The sequence below is a fragment of the Hordeum vulgare genome, chromosome 2H, assembly GCF_904849725.1.
Source record: "Hordeum vulgare subsp. vulgare chromosome 2H, MorexV3_pseudomolecules_assembly, whole genome shotgun sequence".
NCBI lineage: Eukaryota > Viridiplantae > Streptophyta > Magnoliopsida > Poales > Poaceae > Hordeum > Hordeum vulgare.
This window is the reverse complement of record NC_058519.1, coordinates 537,520,680-537,527,037: the sequence shown is the minus strand read 5'-3', so window position 1 is coordinate 537,527,037 and position 6,358 is coordinate 537,520,680. Positions and strand designations below refer to the sequence as shown.

At 48.2% G+C, this 6,358-nt stretch overlaps 1 non-coding gene across 1 annotated transcript; it reads left to right on the top strand.

Annotated features, from left to right (window-relative positions):
- Positions 1–5,896: 5,896 nt before the first annotated feature.
- TRNAL-UAA lies at positions 5,897–5,979 on the top strand. The gene has a single exon. It is a non-coding gene; the product is annotated as a tRNA-Leu (tRNA).
- Positions 5,980–6,358: the final 379 nt, after the last annotated feature.

Here is a 6,358-nt window from a genome sequence, read left to right as displayed (position 1 = left end):
TGGCTGCGCCACCCCCTGGTGGCGGTGGGCAGGCTTGTGGGGCCCACACGTCTCTGCCGCCCCCAACCTCAGGTCTATAAGTTCCCTTTCGTCCCAGAAAAAATAAAAAGAGAAGTTTTCGCCACGTTTACGATACGGAGGCGCCGCCACCACCTGTTCTTCATCTGGAGGGCGGTTCTGGAGTCCGTCTTGGGCTCCGGAGAGGGGAAATCGTCACCATCGTCATCATCAACCTTCTTCCCTCTCCAATTCCATGAAGCTCTTCGTCGTCCGTGAGTAATCTATTCGTAGGCTCGCTGGGCGGTGATGAGTAGGATGAGATCTATCATGTAATCGAGTTAGTTTTGATGGGGATTGATCCCTAGTATCCACTATGTTCTGAGATTGATGTTGCTACTACTTTGCCATGCTTAATGCTTGTCACTATGGCCGAGTGCCATGATTTCAGATCTGAAATTATTATGTTGTAACCAATATATGTGTTTTTAGATCCGATCTTGCAAGTTGTAGTTACCTACTATGTGGTATGATCCGGCAACCCCGGAGTGACAATAACCGGAACCACTCCCGGTGATGACCATAGTTTGAGGAGTTCATGTGTTCACCAAGTGCTAATGCGTTGGTCCGGTTCTTTATTAAAAGGAGAACCTTAATATCCCGTAGTTTCCTTTTGGACCTCGCTGCCACGGGAGGGATGGACAATAGATGTCATGCAAGTTCTTTTCCCTAAGCACGTATGACGACACACAGAATGCATGCCTACATCACATTGACGAATGGGAGCTAGCCACATATCTCTCTGTGTTATAACTGTTGCATGATGAATATCATCCAAACAAATCACCGACCCATTGCCTACGAGTTTGTCCTACTGCTGCTGCTACTACTGTTGCTACTGTTGTTACTTGTCTTGCTTTGCTGCTGCTGCTACTGTTGTTACTTGTCTTGCTCTGCTGCTGCTACTAGTATTGCTACTGTTGTTACTTGTCTTGCTCTGCTACTATTGTTGCTACTACTGTCGCTTGCTACTATTGCTACTTGCTACTGCTGTCACTACCGCTGTTCCTTGCCACTGTCGTTACTCGCTACTTTGTTGTTACTACTTTGCTTGCAGATACTAATCTTTCAGGTGTGGTTGAACCTGATAAATTCAGCTGCTAATACTTGAGAGTATTCTCTCACCTCCCGTCGTGCGAATCAACAAATTTGGGTCGAATACTCTACCCTCGAAAACTGCTACGATCCCACGCGCTGGTGGGCGTCAACAACATTCTTCTAGTTTCGATTGCCGGAGAGTGCTAACAACATTCTTCTGGTGTCGTTGCAAAGGGGAAGAACAATTGACATCAACGGCGCTTCCCCGGCTATCGGCCCGCCGCCGCTGGTTCCTCCACCTCCCTCTAGTCGTCGCCGCCCCTCGATCGCGTCATTTCTACGACGAACAGCGTCGCCACGCTCCCCCTCAACTGCAGCGTAGGGCTGCGAGCGTGGCCAGATTTGTTGCCTCCTATCATAACATTCGACGTGCCGAAACGCATGACGTTCTTTAGAAGCATCTAATCGAGGAGTGGTGGGAATGGAATGGTCGATAAAACGAGTGATTTGTATGTTTGATGTTGTATTGTTGAACTATTTGTTGTATTGGAAAATAAACTATTTGTTTGAGTTGTAATAAAATTGAACTATTCGTCTCGTGGGTCAGAACAGTGAAAAAATCCGCACGCCTGCACTGCGCCTTTGTTGCATCAGATCAGATTATGTGGTGGTTTCTTTTCTACTGACCCGTGCCTCGCACTACTACTTAGAGCAACTCTAGCACACCCCGCATCCCGCCTGACCCGCAAAATAACCGCCAAATTGTGGGTCGGGCCGGAAAATCCGTACGAGCAGACCCCGCATCCCGCGCCGACCGGCATTATTTTTTGCGGGGCGCGGCAAATCTTCTCCCCCAACCTCCATTTTCACGGGCTGGGAGGCAGACCCGAGCTCAACCCCTATCCGGCGCAAGATTTGGCGGGAGGGACATTTCCGCGCGCCCTTTCCCCGTTCCCCGCACCCTCCGTCACCATTGCCACCCCTCCGCAAGCTCTGGTTCCTCCTTCCCGGCCGTTCCTCGCCGCCATGGAGGACCCCATGTTGTTCCCGTCACCGTCGAGGTCGCGCATGCTCCTTCCCCTCGGGCGGATCTCGTCGCCAGCCATGTTGCCCCCACCGCCATCGACCAAGCACACATCGCGCCTTCCCAAAAGAGGCAGGGCACCGCGGTCGTGCAGGGCGGGAATCCGGCTGCCCCCGTCGCGACGGCCCGCGCTCAGGGCGTCAACGCCGTAGTGCGATCCCGGCCGGCGACGCAGAAGGCCGGCAAGGCCGTGGCCATAAAGCGGAGGAAGGTTCCGGCTTTAAGGAAGCCACCTTATTCAACCTCTGACTCCCCCCCCCCCCCCCCCGCGCGCAAGGAGGTGCTCCGGCGATGCCGTTGAACAATTCCGCTCCCCACGCGGCCGAGGTGTTCGACGAAATGGCCGGAAGGTATGCCTCTTCGGTCTTGGCGATTCCTTTTCATTTTTCGCCATTAGTCTTGATAGCTCGTGATTTGTTACCGTTCGCTATAACGGTGGTTCTAACAATGCAACAAACGAGTTCATGAACATGTTGGACACGAACGCGGTTGACATTGATCAAGCCTCTTTCGAACCATTCAACTACAATGAACTTCAATATGGACTCCATGGCGCGGAGTGAAGATCGACCCCCAAGATGATGCCGGACATGTGCGCAAACCTTTGCATGCCCTCTTTTGCGTAATGAACTTCGCTTTTATTTGCGCGCAAACTTTTATTTCGTTTGAATTTGAACTTGTTTGTCAAACCCTATGTCAAATGCGAGATTTGCAGTTTTCTGTTTGCGGGTCGTCACGGTGGAGCCCGAGCAGAACCCGCAAATACCGACCTATAAAAAAACATATTCCGTGAATATATTTTTTACGGATCCGTTCGGAGATCTGCATCTGTGCCAGCCCGCACCGATCCGCAAAAGTGGTTTTGCGCAAACTGCAAACGCGTTTTGCGGGTCGACGAGATGAGATGCGGGGGTGTGTTAGAGTTGCTGTTACTCGATTAATTTTGCTTACGTACTTAGGTTACCAGCCAACCGTAGTGTCGAGCGAGCAGCTTTATTTATTTATTCCCCCTCTTCCGATCTCACATCAGTTACATCATTCACGCGCACGACACGAAAGACGATGGACGTATTGTCAGGTGTGCTCGCGCCGAGACAGTAGACAGCCTTTATCTTCTTTTAATTTATACTTTCTTCTTTTGTTTTTCTTCCTTTGGTGCGTATACATACATCTGCGTCCGGATCTGCTCGTATGGACGGGAATATCTGCAGGGAGTCCGTAGTACAATTAGCTTCCACGTTCCTTAGATTGTGAGTATCTACCTACCTAGGGTTTTTTCACTGTTTTGATCTCAAGGGGTAAGATAATCACGTAACAAACTTGTTTGAAAACAATTTCATGTTTTGACTTTTTTTTTAGTCTATGGCGTTACAACCCTATTAGAAAACGTCACTCTAATGTGATGTTACAGACCTATTAAGAAACGCGTGTGTAATGTGACGTTTTTGGCCTTGTGTGAAACACCATGCGCGTTAGCGTTTCTGAGGCAAATAACCATGCATGAGCTACTGTGCCGGTGTCACCGTGCCAGCAGGAGCAACAATAGTTTATTTTACTGCTGCTCATCATCCATGCTACTCTACGCCACATCAAAAACGAGGAGAGAGGGGCAGTGACCAGTAGCGAACAGTAGCTGCGATGCATGCCTGCCTGCATGTTGCGAACAGTAGCGCATGCATTGAAACGCCATGCGCCTTGGCGTTGCTACATAGCCTGAAACGCCATGAGACTTGGCGTTTCTATATAGGCTGCAACGTTCAGTAAACTGGCGTTTGAATGTAGATCAGAAACGTCATGTTAGACTGGCGTTTCTACGTGGAGCAGCAACGCCACGGACTCTGACGTTTCTAAAAAGGATCAGATCCGAAAATATTTTCAGACTGAGTTCATTTTGTGCTCATGTTTACCTGTAAGGTCAAAACAGTGAAAAAATCCCCTACCTAGCTCAGGTACTTCAGGTATTGTAAGGCTGGTTGTAATGATTAGTACCATATACTAGTATCATGCATATGATACTAGTGTATGATACCACATCCGTAATACATAGTATCATACTCTTTCTGTTTTTAAATATAAGTCTTTTTAAAGATTTTACTAGAGGATTACATACGTATGTATATAGACACATACTCTGGAGTATAGATTCATTTATTTTGCTTCGTATGTAGTCACCTAGTGAAATCTCTTAAAAGACTTATATTTCGGAACGGAGGGAGTATGTTAGTATCATAGTTCATTTATTGTCATGCAAGACACATAGTACCACATCATTTAATATGATACTGTATCATAATATGATACTCAACCCTCTCTTTCTTCATTTAATTCTATATCACCTCATCGAAATTGCCTAGTTGGCATACGATACTCCCTCTATCCATATATATAGGGTCTAATGCGTTTTTCGAGGCTAACTTTGACCATGTGTTAGAGCAATAATGTATGACATGCAAGTTACACAAAACATATCTTCAAATTCATACATGAAAGGAGCTTTCAATGATATAATTTTCACATTATATATTTCATATACTATCAATCTTATCAATAGTCAAAGGTGATCTCGAAAAATGCATTAGGCCCTATATATATATGAATGGAGGAAGTATTACCTATGATACTACCATTACGGGCAGTCTAAGTAAGTGGCTCGCACTTGATTAACACTAGTAGCTTAATCATAGTACCACTAGTATACTCACGCATGATGCATGCATGCATGCATGCATAATGCAACCGCAACTCTACAGACAAGGGGGACGGGGAGACTGGAGGGGGGACCATACCCCATCATGATAGTACCACATGTTAATTTTGGCTTTGCAGGCATGTGGTCGACGACGTGTCCAAGGTTCCTTTGGCCGCCTCGGAATCTTTGCCGTCGTCCGGGCGACTGGTGTACGTACATGATGCGGAGAGGACGACGCACACCGTCAAAGTGTATACACGGTACACAAGTAGTACGTGACAAGTTGACAAGTGCATGCCATTGCCACGGGACGCAAAGTTGGTGGTCGTCGAAAGGACGGGGCGAGCGTACGTGCTGCATCAGACCTCTGCATGCATGCATGCATGATACCGCCTAGCTTGGTTAGGCGCCTAGCGGGTCGATCGTGGGCTCGGGGTTCGTCTCTACACGTCAAGTAGGAGGAGCAAGCAAAGAGTACAACAGATGCACTTCACGTGACAGATCAAAGAGCCAAACAAAAACAATCTACGCTCCAAAATCACGGTCCAAATGAGTAAATGACACCGTGCTGCTCGATAGTTTTTTTTTTTTTTTGGCAATAGCTGGAGCGTGGAAATATCTGAGGAAGCACAAGGTAAGTGTAGCGGTTGTAGTGTACCGTGCGCTCGACATCACCGTATCTTTGCTTACCCATTCCAGTGCAGGCGATCCATTTCTGTTTCAGGAATCGGTTGACTGTTCGCCCCGGACCCCGTGGACCACGAGGCCAGGACCTAGCATAGCAGCGTGCGGGCTGCGGATCCAGATCAATGCAAACATAACGCACCCGCTGGCCGCTGCAAACGAAACGAGACACAGCTCAGCGAGGAGAGCACAGTCGAGGGGTCGTGTAGAAACAATCCAGCGGCTGTGAAGCCTCGCATCGGATGGCGTACGAGGCGACTTACAGCATTCAGCGATCGGTCTGATGAAAAATGCGGTAGCAGACGCAAATAAATAACGTGCGTTCAGGAAGGTGGCATCCCAGAGCTGGTTTGCCCGAGTGGTTAAGGGGGAAGACTTAAGATCTTCTGCACATAAGTGCGCGTGGGTTCGAACCCCACAGCCAGCAAATTTTTACGAGTTTTTTCCTTTACTGCTAGTATTTTTTTTTTACATTTTATCTGTCTAATTTGATGCACAACATTGAAGTTGCCGTGATAGGGCGTGATATTTTTTACCAATATGGACATGGCCAATAAACGCAGCATTAATCTTGGTTGGTTGTTCTAAAAACAATAAATAAACTTTGTTTGTTATCTCATGCATCCCGCGTTCCCATACCGTCCTTACTCACTTCCCCTCCCACTAAACCCTCTGCATCCTTCCCTCCTCTTCCTCGTCGGTCCGGTCGGCGTCGCCCTGCCGCTGCCATCCGCCGGAGGCCCTCATCCTCGTGCATTGCCGGCCCCCGACGATCTAGGTATGTGCATTGCCTCCCCTCCCGTCAC